The following is a 12,739-nucleotide window of genomic DNA, read 5'->3' on the forward strand; positions in this document are numbered from 1 at the left end:
AGCTGAGAATATCTCTAGACTCATCAGGTTGCAACGCAAATTTACTACTGATGCGTATCTTTTCCAAAACATGGCTTTCGATGTCTGTAGACATATCATCAGTACGTCTGGCGATTGTGTTATCTGAGAGCGGGAGTTTAGATATGTCTTTAACCGCGTCAGGGCCGAGTATCTCGTTGACAGTGTCTTTGCAGGCAGGTAGTATTAACGTCTCTGCCACAGTGTGGGACTTTTTTCATTTAGCTACAAGTTCAGCAACTAGCTTTGAGGGCTTTCTAATTTACCTTTTTGGTTTTTCTCATTAATGTTGCCTGCTTCGGTGTTTTCACACAGGCAAACAAAATAGTCCATCGGCTTGTTTTGAAGCGACGGGTGTTTCGCTTGGAGATAGCGTTTAAGCTTGCTTGGCACCATGGCACTATTGGACAGCTTCTCGCCACACACCAAGCATAATGGAGTCGGGGTCATCTCATCGCTGGTGAAAGTAAATCCTAACGAAAGATAACTTTCGCTGTATTGCCTCGAGCTCACCGTCTTTGCTTTCTTTTTACCACCACTCATACTAGGCCCTTCACCTGGGTCACAGTCTTGTCCAGGGCCCAGTTCGGAGTTTGCATGTTTCCTTTTTAAAAACTTCTCCATCACTGCCACCACGACCTGTCGCATGTGTCACTAATTCTCTTGTCTCTAAGAAGGTAGGAGGCAATTACCTGCTGCCACCCGGACGAATATTACATTACTCTGCCAGTCACTATATTACAGCACAGACACTCAACCATGGCTTATTATTTGCAGATAATAATGAATAAATTTTAATAAATAAGAATTTATGACTAAGTGAAATTGGACAATTTCTCACGGCACGCCTGACGATCTCTCACGACACACTAGTGTGCCACGGCACAGTGGTTGAAAAACACTGCTCTACGGTATGTAGACTGTATTACATGCGTGTTGAGCAGAGAGGAGATATTATAATATTATACAGTATCTGGAAATATAGTGTGTGACTGCTGCTGAAATAAGGAAGAGACTTGGGATTCTCCTTTTCAAATCTGAAACCAAATTGCTGAACAGCACAATACTTACCTGAACAGCTTACTCTGCGAAATCTTTAGTTATTTAAACTAAGCATTGGTGGTTCAGTGGTAGAATTCTCGCCTGCCATGCGGGAGGCCCGGATTCAGTTCCCGGCCAATGCAGTAGTGAGTTTTGAAAGTTAAGCCTTCACCAAAAGAACATTACAAGCCTGATCACTTCTGCCCAAACTAGACGAACTCCATAGGGAGGGTAACCATGCTCGTGAATTTCCTTCATTTGAACACAATCTGTCTGACTGTGGATTGGTGGAGTCCAAACACTTTAGAGAGTTTTTTTTTTTTTTTTTTGGAACTTTTCCAGCCTGATGAGCATCAACAACTCTTTTTCTGAGATCCTCACAAATTTCCTTTTTTCATACCATGATACACTTCCACAAACATGTGTTGTGAAGATCAGACTTTGATAGATCCCTGTTCTTCAAATAAGACAGGGTGCTCACTCACACCTGATTGTCATCCCGTTGATTGAAAACACCTTACCCTAATTTCCCCTTCAGACTAAATGCTCATGCAGACGCCAACAGTGTCTGCACCATGCACGCTTCCTTTACGGAATGCGCTTAAGCAAGGTCTTTACAAGAAAAATAGGGTCCAAACCCACATGGGCTGTGCACAGCGGATTGGCAGTTCATCACCTTAACCTCTTGCTGACATAGCTCACGCATGTGAAATTACATCCCGGTGTGTGGAGCAATAAAGAGGTTTCGGTGCAGGTTCTTTGCCCCTGTCGTCTGGACTGCGGAATGCGTTCTGCGTTGACGGACCTCCAGAGACGCAAGAGCCTTACAGCAGCTGTGGCCAAAAAGCATTGAAATACAGTTCACGGTTGTGAAACACGTAGCCACAGTGCTAGCTTTTCACATTTCTCCACCGTATCTAGTGCTAGCTCAGGGACCTGTACAAAGCTTCCTATTTGTAGGTGTGAGACAGACTGCAACAAAGCCAGATATTGCTGGAAAGAAGAGGCAAAGTAACAAGTTTGCAACGAGGATGGGATTCGAACCCACGCGTGCAGAGCACAACGGATTAGCAGTCCCTCGCCTTAACCTCTCGGCCACATATATATAGATGATGATGAACAGTGCAGAAGAGCCGTGTATTGTCCTTATGTGAAAACTAGACAATGCACAGTAATAACGCCGATGAGCTGTGTCTGTGTACAGTAGCCCAAATCTGCCTTCTGTTCCAGGCGGCGTTGTGTCTTGTGCTAGATGGAGCTTGACTGCCCTCGTGTGTCCAGTTTAAATATTAGAACGTGGTATGGAGAGAAAAGGATATATATATATATATATATATATATATATATATATATATATATATATATCTGTGTGTGTAAATGATGTAAAAGGCTTTCTATCAACATTAGAAAAAGGTTAGTTATTAATTTTGTATTTTTATGATAAATATAGTGCTATGAGTATTACATAATGTTTGTTTTTATAGAAGAGCCGTTAATTGTGGTTATGTCCGAACAATACAATGCACAGTAATGAGTTGTGTCTGTAAAATAGCCCAAACCTACCTTCTGCTTCAGGTGGCGTTGTGTGTTGTGCTGGATGGAGCTTGACTGCCCTCCTGTGCCCAACCTCGGGAACAGCAATTTCCCAGCAGCGGTATTCTGTCATAAGAGTACATTTGTAGTTAGGCCCGAGTTGGGTAAGAAATATTACATGGTTTATATTACTGTGTCCCCTTTTTAACCCGTTCATGATCATTATTGTATACATTACAAAGATAAAGGTAATGTTCTTCCCTATTTGTGGATATTCTCGAAGTGAAATAGATGAGGCCACCTAGGGAACACTAAGTTATCTAGGAGCAGTGATGAGAATGACATGTCTAATAACATTAGAAATACATTAATAATGTTATTATAATCGAAATCAAGGTGTGCACTTTAACATTATAAAATATACATACACAGCAAAATCAACAGAAACAAATCCACTCTATTGGAGTTTCATTTCAACACTTTTAAAGTGTCCGGAGGAGTCCACACTCCACAGTGTCATTTTAACACTTTAATAGAGTTCAAATCAACTCTTTGTATAGTTGAAATTGAACACTACTCAAGTGTTAGTTTCTCAACACCAGTGTGTAGTGTTAGAAATTAATTCTCATAGGAGTAATTCATTAAATCTCATAGTGTTAATTGAATACTATTAAATGAGTTGCCTCTAACACTATAAAGTGTTAATATGCTACTGCACAATTAAAATAACATTTAAATGATTACAAATCTAAAAGGCAAATAAAGAAAAAAAACAAGTTGGTTGCTTTATAATAGTTTTCTTTTTTCAAGGGCGTTAACATTACTGACCCCTCAGGTCAAGTCTTTCTAAATATAACAATTGGGCACTATGTACTCTGTTTGTTTATTCTCATTAGAGCACTGCTGGTCAAATGGCCTAAAGTGTGTCAGTTCATTCACAGAGATGACAGAAAACTCATCCATTTGGTTATCTTCTATACAGTATGCATTGAAGTGGTCATCATAGTACATCGTTTTTACATTGCAGGAAATAATGAAAGCACTCTCTTCATATATTATTATATAACAGATCTTTTTGAACACAGGGAGATCATAGGTACATCCAGTGCATATGAACACACCAACCTGATACTCAGTACCATAATGTCTGACCCACTTTTTACTTGTAACACTCAAACAGGCTTCTAAATATAATGTCTGACTGAGTTCTTCCCCACCTTGCAAGTTACAGATGGTTTTTGATGTAGGACCAAATTCAAACCTTCTAAAACAATCATTTTCACAGTTAAATGCCAATTGACGTTGATGTTGCTTCAATAATGATTTAATGAGATTCTTGAAATTTTTGCAACATCTTTTGAAAATATGGTGCTTAGCTTCAAATCACATTCACCACATATGGATAAGAGGTCCGATTTTTTTATGCATCTCAGATAGTGCATCATCAAGTGGTGCTTGGGAATCGACCTCTTGTCAGGAAACAATTCTTTGAATAGAGTATGGTGATCACAGATCAGATTACCTAATTGATCAAAACAGTGATTTATTCTTCTACAAGTGTCTGAACTTGTACTTTCAGGAGTAATAGTTTTAAGAACTGCATCTCGTGCTTGGATTTTAACATCATTAACAACTTCTTCCATTGAAGCAACAATTGATCCACACATTGAAGCTGACTTCAGTAACAACAGAACTTTGTGAAGGATGTAAAGTGGCAACAGAATTTGGGCGATCATTTGAACATTCCGCCTCATATTCTCCCTGAGTGGAAAGATCCTGATTAGTATCGATCTCTTGATCAATAGTGTGACTATGTACCTTGCTGAGGTGATTTCGGAAGCCACTATAAGCACAAAATGATAACGGGCAACCTGGCTCTCCACATTTTAAATGTAACTTTTTGCTAGGATATAAACCATGTTGAAATTTTAAATGTTGACAAAGAACCAAACAAGTTCTGAAGTGTGATTTACATACAAAACATGTGAACATATTCAAGGCTGTTAATCTCGCTGCAGCAATCTCTCTTTAATTATTTTTTTAAAGACTGGAACATTTTTAAAATACAAAACAGTTTATACTGACCATTGTAGTCCTCAGATTCAGGTTCAGTTCCTGACAGCAGCTCGCCCATATTCTTAAGAGTTTTGCAGTCTGCAATGATGTTTGGCTTGAAGAATGTTGACCACTTTGCCAGGAACTTCTGAGACACTTTGTCACCAAACATCATGGAGAAATCGTGGTCGATCTTTAAACAAGGTTTATACAGGTTTAAACACAACGGACATAAATGGATAAAAGCTCAAATACTAAAAATTAAGATCTGCTGTGTTATTTATGCATACATTTGGGATATAAAAGATTAGAACGTTGAATTTCTCAGTTTGCACCGGCCTGTTGTTGTTATGGTGATCACTGAACAACTCCTTTCTTTACTGTACCAGTGAACTCCTTTAATAACTACAGAGAAAATTTCCTTTTCAAAACTACTTCCAAAGCTAAAGATTTTCTTACCAATCCAGATACAGCAAGGAAACGAGGGAACAAATCCAGGACTGAAGATGATGCATCCTCACCGACTATCTTCTGCCGATACTGGAAAGTCGCTCAGTCTGATCTAGGTCAGTCACTCCTAATGGTGCGTTCCACCAAAGGGGTGACACTATCAGAGTTGATTTCTAGAAAACAGTTATAACACTCCATTTTGACACCAACTGTTTCATGGTACAGTGTGAAATCTAACAGATTAGACAACATACAGAGTTAGATCAATTCCAAGTAGAGGTAGATTGATTCTATTCATAAACACCAAAAATTTAACTCTGCTCAATTTGCTGTGTAGGAGCAGTGATGAGAATAGAAATTTATTTCTAATGTTAGTTGAAATTTCAAAGATTAAGGTAATGTACCATACATTATTAATATTGCAACAAGAATGAAGTGAAGTGACTCTTAGAGTGACTCTTTGTGTATGTTAGACAGAGTTGTCATTTAAACGCGTTCTCCGCGAATGTAAAAAGACAAAAAAAAGCAGGGAATAAATAGGTAACTTTGAATTTATGGGTGCAACATGTCTCAAAATAATTTGGACGGGGAAACAGAAGGCTGGAACAGTAAGTACTAAAAAGAAACAGCTGGAGGAACATTGTGCTACTAATTATGTTAACTGGCAACACGTCATTAACATGATTGGGTATAAAAAGAGTATCTTAGAGAGGCGGAGTCTTTCAGAAGTAAAGATGGGCCTCTGTACACCAATCTGAGAAAAACTACATCTACAATTTGTGGAACAATTTCAGAATAATGCTCCTCGATGTAAAATTGTGAAGGCTATGAATATCTCATCATCTACAGCACATCATATCATGAAAAAATTCAGAGAATCTGGAGCAATCTGTGGCCCGAGTCTCTTTCCATAAATCTTAAATAAACACCTCCTTATAGATAGCTTCACCATATCAATGACTAAAAGGTTTTTATTAAAGTAGTATAGCACAAATCTGTTTATTAGACTTTGATTATGTGGAATGTTTGCCAGAGAAGTCTCTGTGAATGATTTGCTATCATAGAAAGGATAACTTATTACAATGAGAACCTGAGATATGAATTGCAGCCTTCAGACCTTCTGACCTATCAGATTCCAGAGTGCAACAGCAGTGTGATATAATTTGTATTAAATACACTAAAATCTCTATTAATAGTTCCATGAAAATAGCAGAAAATCAGTTTACTGTTATTTATTAATTCATTGACTTATTTCTTTTACCTGAGTGATATTACAGTCAAGAATTTTGCCATTCTGACTTACAGGTGGCAGAAATATAGCTGAAACAAGAAGAAGAAGGTACCTTGAATAGTGAAGGCTACAGCAGGGGGAAGAGCTTTCTCTTATTAGTCTTCCTATTAGTGTTCGGGACTCAGACACAGTCTCAGTGTTTAAGTCTAGGCTTAAAACGTATTTGTTTACTCAAGCCTACCCTGACTAGATTCTGTTCTACTACTTCGCAGTCATAATAATCTTTTTTCTCCCTCTCTCCTTTCACCAAGCCCCACACGAATTTATGGAGATACTAGAGATCCAGATCCTTTCTGCCTCTGGATGGAGCTCAAATCTTCTTTAATTCCAGACTGCTGGGACTACGGCTGCTCCTAACGCCATACAGACTTCATATAAATCTATAATTAACTTTTTCACAATATCTGTTGTTACCCAGATGAGGACGGGTTCCCTTCTGAGTCGGGTTCCTCTCAAGGTTTCTTCCTCTTAAAACATCTTAGGGAGTTTTTCCTTGCCACCGTCGCCACTCAATAACTTTCTCAGTTGGGATAAATTCGCGCCTTTAATATCTGTATACCATGTTGATATTTCTGTAAAGCTGCTTTGAGACAATGTCTAAGTTTTAGAGATTGAGATTTAGTCACAAACACTTTTTAATACTTTTCATTTGTTAAATATTTGTGAAACCCACAGTTAAATGTAAAGGGTGACCAATAGCACTGTTTTATAAAGAACTTAAAGAAGGAAAAATGATCAAATCTGGAGATTCTAGGTTTCCATGTGACAGTGACATTATACAGATGGGTGAGAAATTAAAGGGAAAATTAACAGTGTCTTAATAAACAGTGTTCAGCCACCATGTATTCCCAGGACAGCTTCAATGTGCCTTGGCATTGATTCTAGAAGTCTCTGGAATTGTACTGCTGGAATGGTACACTATTGTTCCAAAAGATCATCAATTGCTGTCTTGATAATAATGAAGACATCACATAGACATAACACATTGGTCTAAAATCTCCCATAGATGTTCAACTGGGTTGAGATCAGGTCAGGCCATGACATATCCTTCACATCATTAACCATTCATTGACCCCTTGTGCCCTATGGATGGTGCATTGTCCGTTTGTAACAGGATAGAAATGCTTCATCATAGGAAAAAAGGTGATCATTCAAAACCACTTTATATCGATGTGCAGTGACCATTTCCTTTAAGGGGATAAGTGGACCCAAACCATGCCAGAAAAATGCCCTCACCCCTAACTCCTTTCTTAAGGGTGTTCCTTTAATTTGCCACCTATCTGTACATCAATTATGAAAAACATGGCTTCATTTTTATTCAATAGATATTTATAAATTAATGTGTAAAACTAAATCCAGTGACTGTCCTAAACATCTGGGGACCTTATGCAAAACTTTATGAAGGTGCCCCTGTCACTGTGCTCATATAATAATTTTATTTATTTATTTTTACAAATCGCACAAGATCTGGTCTGTTAGTCACACCAGTTCATGTGTGTGCATAATGTGTGTGCATGTAAGTATGAGTTGACAGCAAGTTGATTGACAGCAGTGGTTCTTGAGGCACAGTTGTTCAAAATAAGGAGATCTACAATTTGATATAAAGAATTTGTGTTTGTGGGAAACATCACATGATATAAAATCCACACACACAAAACAAAATGTGATGGTGCCTCCCAGTGGCCGTTTGGGTTCAAATTGAGCACAGACCTCTGGGGTCAAGAGTCAAACCGCTCCACTGAGTTTTGTTACGATTGGCCTCTCTAAACCTTGTCTAATCACTGATTATATTAATGTATCATGAATAGATTTATTTATTATAAATATAGAAATTTGCCCCACTGCTTTGTTTACAGGTGCAGAGAGAACCGTGTGTTTGAAATTCAGCTTGGACCTCGTACACACATTGCTGAAGTCTGATACGCTACAGGTTTGTTACCACAGGAATAAGATGCTTTATAAAATAAATCTATATATGTATGAGTTTTTATTTTAATTCTTTTATAGATGAATCTTTAGTTGTTTGTTTATAAACAAATTTTACAATGATGTCTTTCCTTCCCATCGCTACTGACCAAACTGTTTTCCCACTTATCTTGGTTAAGCCTTAAAGTCATGTCATTTCCATGAATACAGGTTTGTCTTAGTTTTATTCTGCGCTGTAATATAACTGGTCGCTGCTTTGTTTTTTCTTTTGCAGTGCTGTTGCATTTACAGAGAGGCTCTTTTGTTGACTAACAACTATTACAAAAATATTAGGCATCATTTTATATTTTCTATAGTGTATATATTTAATACAGCATAAATGACTCTACTAACTTTATGATCTATTGAATGCACTTGTTTATGGATTTGTTTCGTGTGTGTGTGTGTGTGTGTGTGTGTGTAGGAGGAGCTACAGACGAGGGGAGAGAGCTTCACCTCGAAGCTGCAGTATCAGCGGTCAGCCACAGAGAACGTGTTCATGACTTTTCAGCTGGACTGCCCCAAGCTGCTGAAGCTCACGGGACTGCCCGGCTGTCTCATCGTGTCTCTGTTCGAGCACAGCTCAGTGGTGGAGCACGTGAAGAGTCCTGCTGGACAGACCTCCCCTGGTGAGAGTAAATCTGACCATGCAGACCCTAAGCACCAATACTCAAGCAATCACGCACCATTTTGATTGCAACTTGAATATTTATTAGGATGTACAATAGCCTCTTTTTTTAATGGTTATACTCATGAAAGTGTGGACTCATGAAAGGTTAGGGTTGATGTACTGATGTTGCTGGTCATTTAGAATCATGATGTGCCTGTCAGCAAGCGAGGCACGGTTCTGGAAAGTCTGGAGAAAGTACGGAATTTTTTTTCATGGTGTAGATCAAGATGTGAATTTTTTGCTGTCAAACTCGGAGCACTGAAGCTTTACATTTCCTTATTGTCTGTTCAAATGCAACCTCCGTAAGTAATGTAAGAATCGAATAATTGCTCAAGCCAAAAAAAAAAAGTTTCCTATTTCATTGAGAACCATGCAGCCCTTGGTAGAGCTCGACTGCGTCCCTTGCAGCAGCGGCTGAGAACTGTCCGATGTCATTATCCAGCACGAGAGTGACCTCTAGAGGAGAAATAAAAACTCATTCTTGTTATTTGAAGTGTTTTTTAATTCATTTTGGACATCTCTATTTTTATTTGTTATTTGGAGTGTGAAGGGAAATTCTCTTATCATGTACTCTTATATTATGAACTGCTATCAAATACCTATGATGAATGTATTCGTTTAATTACCTTGTATTCATTTAATAACCTCTTTAAATAAGCTGATCAACTGCTATCCTTGGTTATATTATGTATTTCCATGTCAACATGACACAGGACATATTTTGTATTATGACTATGTGCTGTGTGTTTTGTTTAAATCTGTCTGACACCTGGACCAGTAGAAACGCACTGCTTCTTATCAATGTGTATAAATACTTTTGTTTTGCATGAAATAAACCAGAAGTCTCTGTGAACGTGTGTGTGTGTGTGTGTGTGTGTGTGTGTGTGTGTGTGTGTGTGTGTGTGTGTGTGTGTGTGTGTGTGTGTGTGTGTGTGTGTGTGTGTGTGTGTGTGTGTGTGTTCATTTGGACTCTCCAGGCCTGAACTCTGCGGTAAACCACACTTTCTAGCTCATAGCAGCACAGAACTAAAAGTTAATAGAAGTAATGGTAGAACAGGCTGATAGGACTGATGGAGATCTGAAGACATAAATATGAGATTCCTGAGACACTTGGAAATCTAACAGAGTGCTACATTAAATTAATGTTTATTAATAGTTAATATATATTTCATTTTAAAATGTGCAGTACATTTTCATGGTCCTTCAGTACTTTATTTTTGTAATAAAGTTCAGGAATATTTTACTTCGAGTGTTTTCATTCAGTATCAGTTTAAAACTTCTGCCCGACTTGGTTACTGGTATCAGTAAAATCCACTATCGGTCGACCCCTAGCCCTAGGGTGTATAACAAAAGTCTGCTTTAAACAGTTTTTAACAACAGCATTTACTCATCACATGTTTTCTGTGCCACTTTTGTTTGCCTGACCAGAAATGCACGCAGTGGCTAAAGAGATTGTACCCATTAACGGTGCTGACCATCTCAATATCAGTAATATCCTTCTAGAGAAGTGGCTTTGCACACCAGGGCAGACAAATGGCAAGGTAAGAGGTTTTCAAACACACGCAGGAAAACTGGCTGAAAACTGAGGAATAATTCTCAAAGCATCTTATCAAACAAAGCAACTAAATTTAAATTTAAAACCCCCATAAAGGCACAGATTATTGCGCGATTATTAGTACCAGTGTTTGTCACTACAGGACCTCCAGTACCAGGACTCTGTGACTGATCTTACTGAGGATCCTGATCTCATGAGGTGAACTAAAAACTCCTCCATTATACTTCACAGCTCTGTTTCCCATCAGAGAAAAGTGTTTTCTATGCACATTTCTTTTCTTCTGTTTTACAGAGTGGTGTATTTGCTGCAGATGCACCCCATGGATATGAGGTATGTCTGCTCAGTCCTATCCTGAGTGCAAAGACAAAGGTAAATTATATAGCTGTTTCTTCAGCATGTATATGATTTCTTCCCATTTTATACAGTATTAGTATAATTTAAAGGGCCAGTGGGTAAAATCAAAGCTCTAAAGTTTACATGTACATTAACACTGTAATTATTATTTATAACTCCTTCATCCTACCTTCCCTCCAAGCCCATATACATGTATACCTGCCTCCTACAATTTCTGATGGACAGCAGTTTATCGTCATGGTCATTTGCAACAAATCTTTCATTTACTGGATGAATGAACGTCAGCATTCATTCATACGCCTCGTCCCATATGAGGAAAGTATATCTGGAAAACTAAGCATTACTTATCAGACTTGACACATTATACTGGTGTGTAAAACCTAACACTAACTTTTTTTAAAGAAAAACAAAGTACACAATGATTTATTACATTAATACTAAATAACGTTATCTGTATATAGTTACACTTCATATAATTTATTTTTGGGCTGCAGCGACTAGTCTGAATAATCAGTACACTTCCTGTAGAAGTCCCTGTAGAAGTTATTACAATAAAAATGATAATGTTTAGAATGAGCACATTAGTCTGTCTTTTTTTGTTGTTGTTGTTCTTTTCTCAGCTGTTGGGAAGATCCGGTCTCAGACTGACCTTTGAACACCGCAGCTGTGCGCTGCTCTGCCTCATTCACCTTGTAGACACCTTGTTATTTTATAATCAATATTTGTCTCTACTGTATGTGTGTAGGCTGCGTGTCTAGTAGCAGATTTGTGTTTGGAGTACGAGGTTCTACGCTATCAAGCGATAAGATTTTATTTTGAAAAACACTGGATACTGGTAATATGTGTACAGCAAACAGACTTTTATTTATATCTGCAGAAATATGACCTAAAACATCATCAGATTTTCACACAAGTCCTAAAAGTAGATAAAGAGAACCCAGTTAAACAAATGAGACAAAAAGATTGTACTTGGTCATTTATTTATAAAGGAAAATGATCCAATATTACAAATCTGATAGTGGCAAAAGTATGTGAACATCTAGGATTAGCAGTTAATCTTAAAGTGAAATTAGAGTCAGGTGTCTTCAATCAATGGGATGACGAAGAACAGGGATCTGTAAGAGTCTGATCTTCACAACATATTTGTGGAAGTGTATCATGGCATGAACAAAGGAGATTTCTGAGGACCTCAGAAAAAGGGTTGTTAATGCTGATCAGTCTGGAAAAGGTTACAAAACCATCTCTAAACAGTTTGGACTCCACCAATACACAGACAGTTAGTTTGTGTACAAACGGAGGAAATTCATGACCATTGTTACCCTCCCCTGCAGTAGGGTCAAATAAAGATCTCCTCAAAATGAAGATATTTAATAGACTGCGAGGTCACAAAGGAACCCAGGGTAATTTCTAAGCAGCTAAAGGCCCTCTCACATTGGCTAATATTCATGAGTCTACCATCAGGAGAACACTGAACAACAACAATGGTGTACATGGCAGGGTTGCAAGGAGAAAGCCAGTGGTCTCAAAAAAAACAGTGCTGACCTTCTGCAGTCTGCTAAAAATCATGTGGACAAAACAGAAGGATGTTGGAAAAATGTTTTGTGGATGGATGAGACAAAAAGAGAATTTTTGGTTTAAATGAGAAGCGTTATGATTGGAGAAAGGAAAACACTGAATTCCAGCACAAGAACCTCACCCCATCTGTGAAACATGCTGGTGGTAGTATCATGGTTTGGGCCTGTTTTGCTACATCTGGACCAGGATAGCGATTTCTAAAGGGAAATATCAGGATATCTGTCTGTGAACT

The 12,739-nt window shown here is 38.2% G+C and overlaps 2 protein-coding genes and 1 non-coding gene across 3 annotated transcripts in view; all 3 read left to right on the forward strand.

The window, feature by feature from the left end:
- Window positions 1–12,739, forward strand: part of LOC108272388 (piwi-like protein 1) — a 496,438-nt gene that overhangs the window by 215,965 nt on the left and 267,734 nt on the right. The gene's annotated exons all lie outside the window — the stretch shown is intronic.
- Window positions 1–12,739, forward strand: part of atg3 (autophagy related 3) — a gene marked incomplete in the record, with an annotated part of 729,311 nt that overhangs the window by 36,161 nt on the left and 680,411 nt on the right.
- On the forward strand, window positions 1,132–1,202 carry trnag-gcc (transfer RNA glycine (anticodon GCC)). Its single transcript has one exon. It is a non-coding gene; the product is annotated as a tRNA-Gly (tRNA).

The sequence above is a fragment of the Ictalurus punctatus genome, chromosome 12 (genome assembly GCF_001660625.3).
Source record: "Ictalurus punctatus breed USDA103 chromosome 12, Coco_2.0, whole genome shotgun sequence".
Classification (NCBI taxonomy): domain Eukaryota; kingdom Metazoa; phylum Chordata; class Actinopteri; order Siluriformes; family Ictaluridae; genus Ictalurus; species Ictalurus punctatus.